The sequence below is a fragment of the Elephantulus edwardii genome, unplaced genomic scaffold (assembly GCF_000299155.1).
Source record: "Elephantulus edwardii isolate Elephantulus edwardi_28Jun2011 unplaced genomic scaffold, EleEdw1.0 scaffold00036, whole genome shotgun sequence".
NCBI classification, from domain to species: domain Eukaryota; kingdom Metazoa; phylum Chordata; class Mammalia; order Macroscelidea; family Macroscelididae; genus Elephantulus; species Elephantulus edwardii.
The window spans coordinates 5,438,231-5,456,235 of record NW_006399786.1 but is presented as its reverse complement, the minus strand read 5'-3'; the positions used below and the strand labels follow the sequence as shown (position 1 = coordinate 5,456,235).

The 18,005-nt window shown below is 44.4% G+C and overlaps 1 pseudogene; it reads left to right on the top strand.

Moving 5' to 3' along the window:
* Nucleotides 1-1,122: 1,122 nt before the first annotated feature.
* Nucleotides 1,123-4,554, top strand: LOC102875212 (annotated as a pseudogene).
* The last annotated feature ends 13,451 nt before the right edge of the window (nucleotides 4,555-18,005 follow it).

The following is an 18,005-nucleotide window of genomic DNA, read 5'->3' as shown; positions in this document are numbered from 1 at the left end:
ACTTTTGACATTGCCTCAAGAGAAAGTTATTCCTGTATCCTTCCAAGTTGAACTAATAGAAAATCTCTATATAACGTGACCTTACTCATATTTAAATGATCCCATTTACATTCATTCTCCATGTAGCTCCATTCTAAAAAATATTAATTTTCAATTAAGGAAAAATCAGTATTACTATGTAAAGTATGTGATTCACCCTAGACTTCATGTTAGAACAGAATGCCCTGAAGGGGTTAAAATTTGAATCTCTAATATCTGCATCTACAGTCTCCTTTATGAAGTCTTCTGACTCATTGTAGATTTATGGACATTGGTTTCATTATTAGGAATGAGGCCTTAATAGCTAATGTGGTATAAACATGCCTCTCTGTTTCTTTCATCTATGCTAAAAGTCTCTGGTAATGTTTATCATGATACTTTGAGAAGATGTGTATATATATTTAAATCTAGACTTATGTTCTGCAGTAATGTGGTCCATGCTATCTGACTTTCATTAAAAATAAAGGAGGCTTTAGAGCCATTGCACGACCATGATCCTTTGTTTTGTCTTTTTCAAGTGCTCTGTAAAGTATGCACATTTACCCACTAGGTGGCAGTATATACTCAATGTTTACTGTGGCCAGATCTACTCAATCTACTCGGATTTAAGACGTCATGTCTGCAAAGCGGAACCGGAAGTTGACGTGCGCTGAGTGGATTAAGAGAGGTCTGAACCAACTCACAGCTGACCTTCGAGCAGGTTTCCAGAGGCTGTAAATCCCGTTGACAGGATGTCACCCATCCTTCTTCCACTGAGATATTGATGGATTTGAACTGCTTGCCTTTGGATTGGCAGTGCCACTTCTTACCCAGGAGGCCAGACTGATCTGTGTCTATCCAGAAAGTCGCTCCGGAGGTGGAGAGGTGCATCAGCTCGGCCAAAGCCCAATGGTTCCGCTCCCCGAATGAGGAAGGAACTCGGCTCTCTGAAGAGGACACGGTCCCTGTTTGCAGGCCGCAGGGATACGGTTCCCTGACTGCAAGCAGCACCCCACTGCCAGCTCGGAGCAGGGGAACGGACGAGACTATTTGGTAGGCGATCAGAACTTAGGCTGGACCTCTGACAGCTTAGTGCTATGTAAGATGTCCCCGTCCAGAACCAAGGAGGGTCGAGGTCCCCGAGATCACCACCGGGCACCCCGTGAGGAAGAGGCCCCGGAGCCTTGGGACTGGAACCGTCCAGAAACACGCCGTCTCCTGGAGGATGCCTTCTTCGGTGACGAGGATTCACTCCGCCCAGGTTCCGAGGAGTGCCAGAAGTTCTGGGCCTTCTTTGAGCGTCTGCAGAGGTTCCAGAATCTCAGGACAGCCCAGAAGGAGGAGGAGGAGAGAGACCCCAGGCCCCCCAGGCACAGCATCCCGGCGCTGGCAGACCTGCCTTGCACCTATGACGCCCGCTACCGCATCAACCTCTCGGTGCTGGGCCCTGACCCTCGCAGCTCCCGGGAGCTGGCCCGGCGTGTGCCCCCCGAGAGGGTGTCCGAGTTCCGCCGGGCCCTGCTGCACTACCTAGACTTTGGCCAGAAGCAGGCCTTCGGGCGCCTGGCCAAGCTGCAGCGGGAGCGTGTGGCGCTGCCCATCGCTCAGTACGGGAAGCGCATCCTGCAGACGCTGAGGGAACACCAGGTGGTGGTGGTGGCAGGGGACACGGGCTGCGGGAAGTCCACCCAGGTGCCCCAGTACCTGCTGGCCGCAGGCTTCAGCCACGTGGCCTGCACGCAGCCCCGACGCATAGCCTGCATCTCACTGGCCAAGCGTGTCGGCTTTGAGAGCCTCAGTCAGTACGGCTCGCAGGTCGGCTACCAGATCCGCTTCGAGAGCACGCGATCGGCGGCCACCAAGATCGTGTTCCTGACGGTGGGGCTGCTCCTGAGGCAGATCCAGCGGGAGCCCCACCTGCCCCAGTACCAGGTGCTGATCGTGGACGAGGTCCACGAGCGGCATCTTCACAACGACTTCCTCCTGGGCGTGCTGCAGCGCCTGCTGCCAAGGCGGCCGGACCTCAAGGTGGTCCTCATGTCGGCCACCATCAACATCGCCCTCTTCTCTGACTACTTCGGGGGCGCCCCGGTGGTGCAGGTGCCCGGCAGGCTCTTCCCGATCACGGTCGTCTACCAGCCCCCAGAAGCAGAGCCGGCCGCAGCCAAGTCAGAGAAGCTGGACCCGCGGCCTTTCTTGAGGGTGATGGAGGCCATCGACAACAAGTACCCGCCCGAGGAGCGGGGCGACCTCCTCGTCTTCCTCAGCGGCATGGCCGAGATCAGCATCGTGCTGGAGGCCGCGCAGACCTACGCCAACCACACGCAGCGCTGGGTGGTGCTGCCACTGCACAGCACGCTCTCTGTGGCCGACCAGGACAAGGTATTCGACGTGGCGCCCCCTGGCGTCCGTAAGTGCATCCTCTCCACCAACATCGCCGAAACCTCTGTCACCATCGATGGGATCCGCTTCGTGGTGGATTCTGGGAAGGTGAAGGAGATGAGCTACGACCCGCACGCCAAGCTGCAGCGGCTGCAGGAGTTCTGGATCAGCCAGGCCAGCGCCGAGCAGCGCAAGGGCCGAGCCGGCCGCACGGGCCCCGGCGTCTGCTTCCGCCTCTACGCGGAATCAGACTACGATGCCTTCGCCCCCTACCCCGTCCCGGAAATCCGGAGGGTAGCCCTGGACGCACTGGTGCTGCAGATGAAGAGCATGGATGTCGGGGACCCCCGAACCTTCCCCTTCATCGAGCCCCCACCTCCAGCCAGCCTGGAAACTGCGATCCTCTACCTCCGGGACCAGGGGGCCCTGGACAGTGAGGAGGCCCTCACGCCCATTGGCTCCCTGCTGGCCCAGCTGCCTGTGGATGTGGTCATCGGGAAGATGCTGATCCTGGGCTCCATGTTCCACCTGGCCGAGCCCGTCCTCACCATCGCCGCGGCCCTAAGCGTCCAGTCACCCTTCACACGCAGCGCCCAGAACAGCCCTGAGTGTGCAGCCGCCCGGAGGCCCCTGGAGAGTGACCAGGGCGACCCCTTCACGCTCTTCAACGTCTTCAATGCCTGGGTGCAGGTGAAATCTGAGCGGAGCAGAAACTCACGCAAGTGGTGCCGCCGCCGGGGCATCGAGGAGCATCGGCTGTATGAGATGGCCAATCTCCGGCGCCAGTTCAAGGACCTGCTGGTGGACCATGGACTGCTGGCCTCGGCTCAGGCCCCGGGGCCGGGGGACAGCCACAGCCGGCTGCAGCAGCGCAGGGAGCGCCAGGCCCTGTACCAGCTGAAGCGGCAGCACGAGGAGAGTGGGGGCCGCAGGCGCAAGGTGCTGCGGCTGCAGGAGGAGCAGGACGGTGGCTCCAGCGACGAGGACCGTGGCACCACCCGGGCCACCCCTGATGATGTGGACATCCAGGATGTGAAGTTCAAGCTCCGGCACAACCTGGAGCAGCTGCAGGCAGCCGCCAGCTCCGCTCAGGACCTGACCCGAGACCAGATGGCTCTGCTCAAGCTGGTGCTGGGCCTCGGCCTCTACCCACAGCTGGCCGTGCCCGACCCCTTCAACAGCGGCCGCAAGGACTCGGACCAGATATTCCACACACGAACCAAGCAAGGCACTGTGCTGCACCCAACCTGTGTCTTCGCCAGCAGCCCTGAGGTCCTGCACACCCAGGACGCAGAGGGCAAGGCCGGCGATGGGAACCAAGATGACAAGGACAAGGTGAGCAGCCGACACCAGCTCCTCACCTTCGTCTCCCTGCTGGAGACCAACAAGCCGTACCTGGTCAACTGCGTGCGTGTGCCCGCCCTCCAGTCCCTGCTGCTGTTCAGCCGCTCCCTGGACACCAATGGTGACTGCTCCCGCCTGGTGGCTGACGGCTGGCTGGAGCTCCAGCTGACGGCCACGGAGAGTGCTGTCCAGCTCCTGGCAGCAGCCCTGCGGCTCCGGGCCCTCTGGGAGAGCGCCCTGGACCGGCAGCTGGCCCACTGCTCCCGGCAACGCCTAGAGGAGGAGGACGAGGCCCCCACAGTGGACCGCCGGGAGGTGGCAGCCCTGAGCAGGGACCTGCTGCAGTTCACAGCAACCAAGGTTCCCTACAGCCTCCGGAGACTCACAGGACTGGAAGTTCAGAACCTCTACGTGGGGCCCCAGACCATCACAGCCGCCCCCAATCTCCCTGCCCTCTTTGGCAGCTCTACCCTGTCCCCTCATCCAACCAAGGGGGGCTATGTGGTCACAGACTTCCTCACCTACAACTGCCTCGCGAGTGACACGGACCTGTACAGCGACTGTCTTCGCACCTTCTGGACCTGCCCCCACTGCGGCCTGCACATGCCCTTCACGCCTCTGGAGCGAATAGCCCACGAGAACACCTGCCCCAAGGTCCCTCAGGGCAGCCCCCCAGGAGCTGAGGAATCAGCCCCCGAACCCCTCCAGAAGACATCAGCCCTGCAGAGACCCTACCACTGCGAGGCCTGCGGGAAGGATTTCCTATTCACACCCACCGAGATACTGCGGCACCGGAAACAGCATGCGTGAGCCGGAAGTGGCACCAGGAGCTGGATGAAGCACTCATGAGCTGGAGGTGGGAGCTTCTTCCAGGGGAAGTGAAGAAACAGCACCTGTGAACCCAGAGCTACACGTGTACCAGGAGTGTGTGTGTGTGTGTGTGTGTGTGTGTGTGTGTGTGGAGGGGGGGGGGCTGCCTGACACCCCAGCCTAGGCCTGGACCTCAACTGATCCATCCATGTCCCCAAGCCCAGTGCCAGGACCGTGACCCTCACCTGTACCCCAGCCTCAACTCCCGGGTCCTTGGTCCGGCCTCAGCCCAGGGGGAGAAATGTGATGTGTTAATACAGCTTATTAATAAAGCTGCATGTTTTAACTAAAAAAAAAAAGACATCATGTCTATCTCAAAAATGACCATTGTGTCAAATACTTACATGATCTTAATGTTAGTTCCCCCAAAACAGAAATATTTTAGTAATGTTAGTAATTAGTTCTATTTCATGGCTTCCCCATTTGTGTCAGGATACAACTGTTCCTTAGGCCTTTTACTGGCTGATATTTCAGAAGTAGATCTGAAATGACCCCTCTGAATAGTGAAACTTTCAACTTGTCAGCAATGAACCACATGTACCACACAGGAATTCCAGCAATGGCAATCCATCTCATCATTTTCCTCTCCACTACGTTCACGTTCTCTGTCCTTCCTTCATGCTCTCAAAGACCTGTTTAATAAGTAATTCTCCTTCTTTTCCTCTCCTCCCATTTAGTTTTCACACTTAATTCTTTTTAAGGAGTGCCCTCTTAAAGTCCCTAAATTTGTACTTACCCTTTCTCAATTTCCAACACAATATTCTTGTTTTGTACCTCTTACTTCTGTGGCTCTTTGTTGGCTTTGGACTTTACTCCTTTCTATTTTGTGGCTTAACTATCCCATCCCTTCCATGGATTTAGCAAAAGATATGCCAGTAAGTTCTTATCTTATAAGTACCACCTTATATGTATCCATTTTGGCTTTGTAACACATGCTAGATAAATAGACCAGGTTTTGGGTAACTATATAGTCTTGAGAAGTTATATGGTTCCCTTTCATTTAAATGTATTCTGTTCAAAATGCAGAATCAGACCACTTAGCTTGCCCTAAGTGAGATGGTGCAGAATGGGGCGAAGTTTCCGTCTGCTGTTGGTCGAGTTGCTAGGACTTGTAATCAGCTTGATGCTGCTTAGTAACCACAGCAAAATGAGAGGTATCTTCAGTTGAGAGAAACTTTTCTAAAAGTTGAGTTTTCAATCAAATATTATATATTATACATAATAACTATGTAAAAAATTTACAAAACTATAGGTATATCTGAATTAGAAAAGTAACAAAGTATTAACAGTAATAGTCATGTTAGTGGAGTTTTATTACCCCTTTCTGAGAATTATATATGTGATTTTTCCTTTTACAGTGAAAAACTTTCTATTTCACATAGCCCTCTTTTACCTAATTTTCCAATATTGTTGTTGTTAGTTGTTGTTACCTTTGACTTTTGGTGATTCGGGGAAGCTCTGGTGGCCTAGTGGATAAGCAGTTGCAATTTCAACTCAGAGGCAGGCAGCTGTAATCCACCCTCTGTTTGGTAGGAGAAGGGTGGGAAATTTCCTCCCATGCTATTTACAGCCTTTGAAAACCCATGGAAGAGTCAGTTATGAAATGGTTCTGGCTCAATGGCACATAACAGCAGCAACAGCATGATGCTTGCTCCTGCACTATTTTCATAATCACTGTATGTTTGAATCCACTGTGTGGCTGTCACCGTGGGATCCACCTCACTGAAGACATCTTGATCTTTTGACATTTTACTTCTCCAGGCACAATGAACTTCTCCAGTTGGTGGCTGTGTTCAGAGTTAAAAAGCCAAAGTCTCGGCCTCCTTGCTTCTAAGAAGCTTTTCCATTGTACTTTTCCTGATGTTAGTGCATTGTCTGGCAGTCCATGATACAGTTAATATTCTTTGCCAGCACCACAGTTTGAATGGTACTTAACAATATTTTGACATTCCCTTACATTTCCACATGAATCTGGTTTTTACAGAGAGTATTATGAGGTTTGGCTCAGACTTTTTAAAAAAAACACACCCACAAATTTTATTTAAGAATAATTCAAGATATGTAGAAATTTATAAATATATTTATAACATATTACATTAGTTTGGTATATTTGTTAGAGTTAATGAATGGATCAAAACATTAACTAATGCCCATACTTTCTTCTGATTTCCTTTTTATACAAACAACTCCCTGTAACAGAGTCGATTTAGATCATAGCGCTCTAGTGTACAGACTGGAACCACCGATAGGGTTTCCAGTACTGCTCAGTAGAAAAGAAAGAAAACCATCGCTCCTGTTAAGATGTGCTGCTTCAGTAACCCAATGGGGTACTTTTACACTGTCCTTGTAGGGGAGTCTCTATGAGTCTCTGAGTCATAATTGACAGCAATGGATCTGAGTGGTACCTTTGAGAACCATGGAAACAGTTTTATCCTGCCTTCTGGAGGCTATCCAGGCATTGAAATCCACTTGATGATATGAGTTTGCATATTTCAGTCAGGCGTTTTTGCAGAAAGTTTCTCAGTTGGTTTTTGTGTGGTTTGCTTATAGCTAGACTGGTGCTATGGATTTGTGAAGAAGACTAGAGGAATAGAATATTATTTTAATCACATCACATGATGAATATGTAATAATATCAACATAATTTACTGCCATTCATAGAGATGTTGACCACTTTATGGAGGTAGTATTTGTCAAGGTTTGGTGCTGTAAATTTCTCTTTTCTCACTCCTTTTACACTGTGTTCTCTGGAAGAAAGTAATTTTGTGCAGCCCCATTTATTGAGTAGAGGATTGTGCTCCAGCTCTGGGAAGCACAGTATCCACAGAAATAATTGGATGTCCTTCTGCAGGAGAGATTTGCCACTTCTCCCCATTTGTTTATTTGATTACTTATTTTGAAATGCACTAATGGATATTTAGTTTGCACTTTGTTAATAATTCGATACAACTTTGTTCACTATGTTGCTCAAGTTGGAGATTGGCTGCTCTTCCAATGTCTTCTGTGTCCCTGCAACATTCTGCCATTATAGTGTGTGTCTGTGTCTGTTTATGCTTCTCTATCTGTGTGTGTGCGAGAGAGAGAGAAAGAGAGGTCTCAAGTGATCCAGAGAGTACGTGTAAGAGAGAGAGAGAGAGAGCTAGCTCCCCACTAATTCCTGATACTACAACATCCTCCAGGATCACCTGAGTTTCTGCCCCAGCCCTAGAATTGACTTAATGCTTTTTAGCATTTGATTATGAAAAGCCAATAATGAAAGGTACTGAGTATCCTTTTTGTTAGGAACACTATTGTTTTAAAAATCTCTTTTCATCTAAGGACTTCTGGTGGCACGGTGCATTAGAAGTTGCACAGCTCACCTTTCGGTTCAAATCCACCAGCTGCCCTGAGGGAGAGAGATGGGTAGTCTCCTCCTAGAGGGATTTCCAGACTTGGGATCTTGATGGAGTCACTGAGAGTCAGAATCTACTGGATGGCCATGGGTTATGGATTTTTCACCCAGATCATGCAATATGATGGAGAAAATGACACAAAAATATATAATACTATTTATTGTCTGATATTGACCAAGTGGGGCCCTGGTGGCCCTGGTAGTTAAGTACTGTGCCAGGGGTTGCAAATACAAAGTTAGCATCATTTTTAATAATTAAATCTAAAACTGGGTGAATTGCCACCAGGTGGCATGAGCTCCAGATTGACAAGAACGTGAGTGGGTAACTGGCAGATAATCATTCAGTTTTCTCCTCTAGACATATTTTCAAATTGTGTTTCAGATGGTTAAATCTAGGCAAAGTGTACAATCGAAGCAGATCATTTTCTGTTAAGGTTTCACCGATCTTCCAGCGTCCAGAGAGAAGCTCTTAAGTTTCTTTTTCTATTCCATTTTGTCTTTAATTTACCAAGTCACTGTTGTTCAGTTTCTTCAGTAAAACCCTCCAATTCTGTAGAATAAAGATGAAAAAAAGAAAACTTTTTGGGTGAATCTCAATCCACTACAAGTTCATTACTCTTTCTGAACCTTGGTTCTGTTCTCTACTCCTGAAGTTTCTTTTCTTAAAAATCTTTCATCAAGGTTTCACAAGTATTCAGCAAAAATTGAGTAGTTACAATGATGACATTATATACAATGCCAAACTATGTCTTTTCCCCCTGCTTACTGGAATAGAATATCTCCCTACTCACTCTTCTGGGAGTAAAAACAGTCTAATAGTACAAGTGTACCAGGAGGTCACCAAGTTCTGGGCTTAGGTCATAGGTGAAGTAAGATGTCATTAATAAGGATGTAGGTTACAAGAGCAAGTAATTTGGCGGTGAATGCCTTGATTTACTTTGGGACACTAAGGTTGTATAGCCCTGGTCTGTCTACTTGCCATACAGAGGCAACTCATGGTTGCTGTGAAGCTGAACACTGTGACACTGATGGGTCAAATGCCATAATGGTTACCCATGATGGACAGTGTTTAGTGGCACTCCCCGATTAAAACAAGCTTGGAAGCAGAAGTGGCATCCACTTCCAAAATAGCTTGCCTCCGGAAACCCTATGAACCTGGAGAAAAGATGAACGTTATATAAGTGTCCAGGCTTTTTGTTCATAGGGTCGCTATGAGTTGCCTACAACTCTAAGGCACTTAATAACAACAACAACTTTACGTGAAGATGAGAATTAAAGTTCTCAGTAAAGTGTCCTTATAACCGTTCAGCAGTCTGTCAGGTAAGAATACGAAGTGCCTTCTCTTTGTCTCACTAGAGTTGGGAGCTCTGTCTTGGGGGAGTGGTGCTAAACCAGACTTCACTTCTCTGGTGCTTCAAACGCACCAAAAGCTCCAACAGAGAAAGATGAGCAATCTCATTTCATTCTGTTTGCACAATCTGGTGTCATGGCTAAGACGGACTGTACATTCCAGAGTCTCCCAGAGAGTATCAATTTCTGATAGTGGTCTAATTCTCAGCAAATAGAACTCATTAACAACTGGGGTGTGTGTTGTGTTTTTTTTCCCCTCTTGTAAGACTTTACTCACAAATTATATTGTGAATTCTTTTTGAAGTTTAAAGTATGGATCTTGTAAGCAAGGAATCTGTAGTCTGTTTCAGAATACGTCACTATCTACTACAGAACCATTCTGTAGTCAATTGTAATGTAGTTACAGGTTCAGCAGACATTCAGAAAAAAGGTTTTCATTTTGAGCAGGAGGAGGGAGAGAAGCTGTGTCGAGGAGCAGCCTGAACAAAAGTTCTAAAGATGAGCAAGATCAGCTCGCCAGTCTGTGTGAGCAGAGCAGCATTCAGAGAGCCCCCCAGCTGGAAATGACCTCACAGTGTTCAAGGCAGATGGGGTGACAGGAGATCATCTTATCTCTGTATTGCTCCTGATTAGCTGGTGAACATTGTACATTGTGCTGGGAGTCCATGAGTTGTGCTAACGTTTATGGGATTTATGCTAACCGAGTGGTTGGGGATTTATTTCCATTCGGGCGTGCGTTGGAAGAAAGGTCTAAGAAGTCAGCCTTTGAAAATCCTGTGGACACAGTTCTGCTCTGGCATTTATGGAACCCCATGACTTGAAATTGAGTCACCGAAATTATTATTTTTACATTTGATTTTGTGAAAGCAGAGGTTCAATCAACAACTGGATGAGTAACTGTATTGATAAATGAATGAAAAGTTGACCCACAATTCTATGTGGCTCTTCACTATCGAGTCTGAGCTCCATTTTTTTTCCCCTGGTCCAGTGTTCTTGAAATTTGAAGCACAGCACAGTCCCAGCTCTTGCCTGCTTCCATTCCTTTATTCAATCATATGGACCTACTTGCTTTGAGCTTCCTTTTTTCCTTGATGTACTTAAAAACTGTGTTTCCATTTCAACATTTTAATCATTTGCATCTTATTCTGAATTCTACTTTCTCTGATGTTATGCCAAAAAGATTTTGCTGAATTTTAATTTCAGTTAATCGACATTATTTCTATTTTTTGTTGTTATTTTTACATGTATTTTTAGAATTTTTTTCATTTGCACACAAAAGTCATACATAGTGATTTCATTTGTATACATTGTATTTCATACATCCCTCCATTTGTATTATGTTTCATATGATCATTCCCACACATTGCAATTTATAAAAGCAATCACCGTTTTCTATATTTACTATCACCCTATCTGTTCAGGTACCCTCACTAGATTTTTCCTAATTCCTTCTCTCCCTCCACCAAGCAAACGCTGTGATGCTGTGAGTTTTCCCTCTTCTCACCCTCAGTAACCTCTTTTTTCTCGTTCGGACTTTTACACATGTCTTACTAGTTATCCTTTTGCTTTTACAATAATGGTCATATGCAGTATTTGTCCTTATGAGACTTAGTTCACTTAGCATAATAGTTTCTAGCTTCTCCCATGTTATAGAGTATTTTTCTAAATTGTTGCTCCTGGTAATGCTGCATAGTATTCTATCTTATGAAGGTGTCAGTTACTCAATCAATTTGTTTGTTGATGGATACTTGGGCTTTTCCTTTTTTTTTTCTTTTTCGCTATTGTGAACAGTGCTTCTATGAACATTGTACAAATTTCCATTTGTGTCTCAGTTCTATTTCCCTCAGGGTATAATTTTAGCTGTGGAATAGCTGGGTCATATGAAATTTCTATGTTCAGCTTTTTGAGGAAATGCCAGACTGCTTTCCAGAGCGGTTGTACTATTACAGTCAGTACCATCAACAGTGTATGAAAGTTCCAATCTCTCCCCATGCTGTCTCAATATTTATTGCTTGTTGTTCTGTTAAACTTTGCCATGATTGTAGTTTTGATTTGCATCCCTCTTATTGCCAGTGACAGTGAACATTTCTTCATGTATCTGTTGGTCATCCAAAGTTAGGTCTCTCCAAGTTAGGTAGTGATTTACAAAATCATTGCTCCTGTGTGCTGTGTAGTATTCCATCATGTGAATGTGCCATGATTTCTCAATCTGTTCCATTGTGGTTGGACATCTGGGTTGTTTCTACATTCTTGCAATGGTGAATAACATAGTTATGAATATTGGTGTACAAATCTCCATTTGTATCTCAATTCTCATTTTCTTGGGGAATTTCTGTGTTCAGCTATTTAAGGAAATGCCAAACTGCCTTCCAGAGTGGTTGTACCATTTTACAATCCCACCAACAGTGTACAAGAGTTCTTATCTCACCATATCTTACCTACAATCTGAGAAGGATAAAAATGATGAATGGGACCTTCAAAAGTTTAAATCCCTGTGTACATAAAAAACTTCCCAACAGACTGAAAAGAAAACCTGCTGACTGGGAAAAAACATTTGGCAATCCCCTTTCAGACAAGGGTCTCATACCAAAAGTTTACAGAATCTTACAGTAGTTTCCCTCCTGGGGAGTTGCAGGCCCCTCTGGGAATGAATCTTTCACCTGATTGAAGACCCCCTTTTCTGAAGGCTATAATCTCTTCTTAGGTTTGCAGAATGAGGAAATCAAGTTCCTAAATTGGAGCAGCTTTTGACCAGGAGGGTGGCAGGAAGCTCCCACAGAAGCCCTTAAATGTGCCAGTTCTGGGAGTGAGTCTATCTCTTGATTGTAGCCCCCTCTCCTGAAGTCTGTTGTCCTCTTTGGTCTGGCCCCTTGATGGCTGAGTGTCCTGCCTGGAGCAGTTTCCCTCCTTGGGAACTGCAAGCCCTTTACTCCCCGGCATTACCACCTTATTTTTAGTAACATCTCCTTTTGCCTCTTAGTCCACATGTATGCATTTGAGGCAATTGTAAGTGAAACTTTTATTAGCCAGCTCTAATGAACTGCTCTTAGAGCATATTCTCAAGAGCTATAGATAAAAAAAATTATTTGGTAGTAAAAATTCATAATGGAACAAGGATATATTCATTATGGATTGCTTCTCAATGTCAAGCAAACAAAATTTCTCACCACTGTGCTTATAGACAACAACATGATAGATGGAGAAAAGATTGAGCCTGTCAGTGATTTCCTCTTACTTGCATCCACAATCAATATACTTGATCCCAGCAGTCAGGAGATCAGGAGATGTGTTGAACTCAGAAAAGCTGTAGTCAAGAACCTCTCCAAATTACCAAGGATCAGTGATGTAAATTTTAAAACTAAGCTGTGTCTTATCAAGGCCATGGTCTTTTCAACCACTTTCTTTACTTCTGAGAGCTGGTCAATGAATACAGATGACAGAAGAAAAAAAGAATTTTGATGCCTTTGAACTGTTGGGGAAGGGCAGTGGATATCCCATGATTGGCCAGAAGAACAAACAGATATGTCTTGGAGAAGGTATAGCCAGAGTGACCCTTAGAAGCAAAGATGATAAAGCTTCATCTTACACACTTTGATCATGTTGCGAGGAGAGTCTATTCCTTGGAGAAGGATACCGTATTTGGAAAGGTGTAGGGTAGGTAAAAGAAATCAGATAGATTGACACAGTGACTGCAGTTGGCCGAGGATAGGACAGAGTTCAGAGCTGTTGTTATAGGATCATCATGAATTATTTTCGACCTGACAAAAAACAAGTGTGTGAATAGTAGGCATTCTGTAAATCTTTTTGCATGAATGAATTTTACATAGTAACCTATTGAAAAAGAAGAAAAAATTTTCTTTGGTTCATTCTCTGTACTAGGCTCATCCCCCACCCCACTGTTAGAGCAAGAAATATGCAGAACGCTCGAGAGATATGCTATTAGGGAATACATGTGTGAATTACTTCCTTTGGTTCCTGCCTTCAAGGCCAGATCTTACTTCCTGATGCTCCCTAGTGAGGTGAAAATCAAGGGCCCAGTGTGCCAACTCCTTTCTCACTAAGGAGCTCCAGCTTTGTACATCAAAATGCCAGTCCAAGGGGCGGATGTCCATTTCAGCGATTTGTTTACAAACATGAGTTCTGAAGACTTCAAAAACAGTTTGTTCTTTAAAATTGGTGAACATTCTTTTTATAACTTGTTTATGCTGTTGGCTGAATAAGCTACTAATGCCACTGAGAGGTCAACATTATGAAGTTCCACTTGTTGTCATGTGCCGTCGGGTCACCTGTGACCCATAGTGACCCTATGTACTAGCTGCCTAATTCATGAACTCTGACTTATCAAATCCCAAATTAGTAAGATCTCACTATGTTAATGGTCACCTATGGAGGACTACACGGATATTACTTAAGGATCAAAGAAATTTAAAATTGGAAGGAACTATTAATGAAAATTTGTTTCAGGCCAACAATTTGCAGCTAGAGATATATATGACTGGCAAAATGTTCCTTTTCTTGTACTCAAGAGACTAGTTCTATATTTAGACATAGCCCATAAATAGCCTCCTCTACAGATATAATTTGCTCTGATTCCATGGTTCTAAGTGCGTACATGTTATGTAATGCCCTTACTTGTATTGTTTGTGTCTTATCATCTCCTGTAAGTCTACAGCACGTTAAGGCAGAGATTAGGCTTTATTTCTCTCTGCATTCTCCACAGTGCCTGGCTCAGCCCTATCACCACCATGAACCTGGCTTGAGCATATTGCTCTGTGTAGCAACTATGATCCTACACTGAAATCAAGGAAATAAGCATTAAGGTATGAGGTCTCCTGTGAGCTTTGCAAATATTCTTCAACTATGGGAAAATGGATAGTTCCTTGGACAATATATTTGGAACCAGACATTATACCCCATGATCTCTATTATAGGAACCCTGGTGGCACATTGGTTAGAGCACTTGACTGCATGCCAAAAAGTCAGTGGTTCAAACCCACCAGCTGCTCCTTAGAAGAAAGATGGGACAGTCTAATTAAAAAAAGGTTACAGTTACAGCCTTAGAAGTCCTATGGGGAAGTTCTATTCTGTCCTATAGGATCCAACTATGAGTTGGAATCAACTCAATGCCATAGTTTTGACTTGGTTTCTCCATTGTTCACCCTACAGTTATGAAGCAGAGGCTCTGTGCTAAGATCTTTCCCCACTCATCAATCCCTCCAACCTAATTTCAACAGCTGCCTGGAGCCAGACGAGGTCTGCCATTCATCAGTTTGGATACAAATTGGATTGACCACCACATCCCCCAGCTCTTTCATTCTCCCCTCAGTTCAACACTTCTTCATCTGCTAGTCCCATTGTGATTATACTTATACTTTGTTTATCCACTTATCGGTTGATGGGCATTTATTTGTCCTTTAGGTTATTGTGAGTAATATTGCAATACAATATGTACAACTTATACATTGTTGTACAAGTGTTTGTTTGAGTGCATGCTTTTGTCTTTTAGTATGTTATAGAAGAGGAGGAGAAATTTCTAGAGCATAAAGTAATTCTGTACTTAACTTTTTGAGAATCAGCCATTTATTTTTTTTTCATAATGGCTGCACCATTTTATCAGTAAGGATCATGGCATTTCATTGTCTCTATATCTACTAATAAAAATATTTGTTAGTTTTTGTTTTTTGCAAAGAATCATCCTGATGTCAGACACCATTGAGTCAATTCCAACTCCTAAGAGTTCCCTGTGGAGAACAGAACAAAGCCCTGCCCCGTTGCATGCCATCTTCACCATTTCTGCTGTGCTTAAAGCCTGTTGCAGCCACTATGCCAATCCATCTCATTGATTCATTGATTATCCTCTTCTTTATTTAAACTTTGCCAAGCATGATATCTGTCTCTAGGAACTGGCCCCTTTTGATAACATGCCCCAAACATAACAGACTAAGTATCATCATTCTTGCTTCTAGAATAGCCATCCTAGTGGTAAAAAAATACAGCTCCAAATTGACAGAATACCAGTTGAGATGTTTCAACAAAAAGATGCAAATAATTTTTTTAATGACCAAGTCTTAATAGACTTAATAAAAGAGGGGAGGGGGAAAAGATGTAGGCTTGGACATGCTCTCTCTTTTATGCCAAGAAATTTGGAAGATAGCTACCTGGCATGATAACTGGAAGAGATCCATAATTCTGCCATTCCACAAAAAGAAACAGGATCTGGGGGAAAGGTCAAAAAGGATCAGCCAAAAAAGTAGGAAGAAGGGCTGGGAGTATATTGGAATAGTGCACTATGCACTGGACTGTTAACAAAGAGATCGCCCAGTCACTCTGCAGAAGATGACATCTCCTCCCAAAAAGATTTAGGGCCCCAAGAATGCAATGGAGGGTCACTATGAGCCAGAATTGACTTGATAGCAGTGGGTTTAATGTTGAGAAAGTTTTCTAAAAAGTTGGCACTGAGCTTAGAGCATGAGATGACCATTAGATTTGGCAGTGTGGAAGCTAACAGTAATCAAAGTAAGAACAGTATAACTGGAATGGGGAAAACTCTGCTAAGAATCAGTTCCAACTAGAATTGGTGAAGACATGGCAAGAAAAAGTGTGCATAGTCCCCTCCCTCCAGTGCATGGGTACAGAAAGAAATAGAATTATGAAAAGCAGAAAGTGGCCAGAATCTAGGCTATGGTGGAACTAAGAGAAGCTTTTCTTTTTCTAAGCTGTGTAAAACATCCAAAAACTTTTCCAGCAAGGTAAAAAGGAAAGCCACAGATTGGGATAAAACATTTGGTAATGACATGTCTGATAAGGGACTTCTGTCTAGAATTTTTAGAATATCCCAGCACCTTAAAAAGATAAAGGCAAACAACCCATTTGCAAAATGGGCACAGGATATGAACAGACACTTCACCAAAGAGGACATTCAGATAGTGAACAATCACATGAAGAAATGTTCAAAATCCCTAGCTCTAAGAGAGATGCCAATCAAAACAACTATGAGATATCATCTCGCTCCAGTAAATAGTTCAACAGAGCAGCAAACAAATGCTGGTGACGTTTTGGAGAAATTGGAACACATATTCACTTTTGGTGGGAGTGTAAAATGGTGCAACCACTATGCAAAGCAATATGGCGCTTTCTCAAAAAGTTGGAAATAGAAATACCATTTGACCCAGTAATTCCACTACTGGCAATATACCCTAAAGAAATCAGAACTGCCACCCAAGCAGATATATGCACACTCATGTTTATTGTTATGTTGTTCACAATAGCAAAGAGTTGAAAACAACCCAAGTGCCTATCAACAAACGAATGGATAAAGAAACTCTGGTATATTCACACAATGGAATACTATGCAGCACTGAAAAACAAGGAACTCATGAAATATTATGTAAAATGGGTGATACTGGAGGACATTTTGCTGTTTGAAATATCTCATTCACAAAAGGACAAATACTGCATAATGCCATTGTTATAAAACAGAACTGACATGGAGGTTGGGGGGAGACTAAGAAAAGAGGGGATAAATAATGAACATTGCATTTAAATAAATGAAAGAAAGAATTGTTTAAAAGAAACACATGATTAGGTATTATTTGCATGACAACAGTCCATAATAAGAGGTACATAGCAAAATGGACTGTGGGGTGGGGGAGGGAGGGGGGAGATTGTGCAACAGTGAAAGAATCTTTTTAAAGAGAAAAGCAAACTGGGGGGTTGGCTAGGAGGGAAATGTGCAAAAATGAATGAATGGAAATCCAAGTTTTCTGTAAACTCTCATTAAAATATTAATAAAAAATATAATAAAAAAAGACGTGTAAAACAACTGCATGCTTGCTTACAAAAAAGAAAAATATAATAGGGGAAAGTGATGATGTAAGAAAGAAAGGAGTTACTATGTCGACAAGAACCCGTGAAAATCAGTGTGCACATAACCATTTTCCTGCCTCTAAGGATGTTGCTTTCGCTAATGACTTGTGATATTTCAAAAGAAGGTAACTGGATAATGGTGAATTAAATACCTTGGCATGTGGGTGTTTCATTTATGATCTCTCTTGCTTCTTACGTTGCTATTCATGATAGAAAGGAAGTCACACCCAGTAATAAAAATGCCAACATGCAGAACTGTATAGAATGAATCTTCAGTGAAATCAATGGCATCTTAATGTAATGAGTTATTTGCAGTTTTGCACCTTTGAACCACTAAAAATTTCCATTCATCAAACCATGATGACTAATCTATCACACTGTTGTAATCAGAGCTGTGTGACATAATCATAGCTTCCTTTCTGTCCTGATGGCATCTCTGCTGATAGACCTTTGGTTTTCTAAAGCCTCAGGGAAAATCATAGTGGAACATGTATATCCCTATAAGCAGAAAGCTCTAGTGATGTGGTACCTTATGTCTTCCACAGCTGCTGCAAAGGTTCATAGTTCTAATGTACCAATTGCTCTGCAAGAAGTTGTACCTGATCCAGACCGTGGTCTTCTCAATTGCTTGCTGTGCATCTGATGTGGGAGCTGGACAATGAACAAAGAAGACAGGAAGAATCGATGCCTTTGAATTGTGGTGCTGGAGAAGATAAATTGCCAAGAGAACAAATAGAGAGCATGAAACCAGACTGCAGGCCTTGGAGGCAAGGATTTTGAAACT